The sequence below is a fragment of the Entamoeba invadens genome (assembly GCF_000330505.1).
Source record: "Entamoeba invadens IP1 unplaced genomic scaffold scaff_1105074725265, whole genome shotgun sequence".
Classification (NCBI taxonomy): Eukaryota; Evosea; order Mastigamoebida; family Endamoebidae; genus Entamoeba; species Entamoeba invadens.
Window position 1 is genome coordinate 59,406 of NW_004440112.1, and position 353 is coordinate 59,758.

The following is a 353-nucleotide window of genomic DNA, read 5'->3' on the forward strand; positions in this document are numbered from 1 at the left end:
TTTGTCAAATCGTTCTTTTAACAAAATTGAAAACAAAAATAAAATTGTTATCAGAAACCCCAGATAACAAACAAAAAACACAATTAAACATAAAAATGTAAACTTTTAAACAAATTAATTAGACAGGTCAGGCTTTTCCTAACCTCACCCCGTCTAAATATAGAATTTATTTACTATTTTTTATAATATTTTAATTATAATTATAGTAAATGGGTGTTTTGGATGATATTTGGTCTGGTTCCCGAATTCAAGAAATGACGAAAAATCACCTCGAGTCAGTGGAAACCGAGTGAGACGGAGCATTGAAAAGAAGGCTCATAAAGACGCACTCAAACAGCCTGTTTGTGCACCGT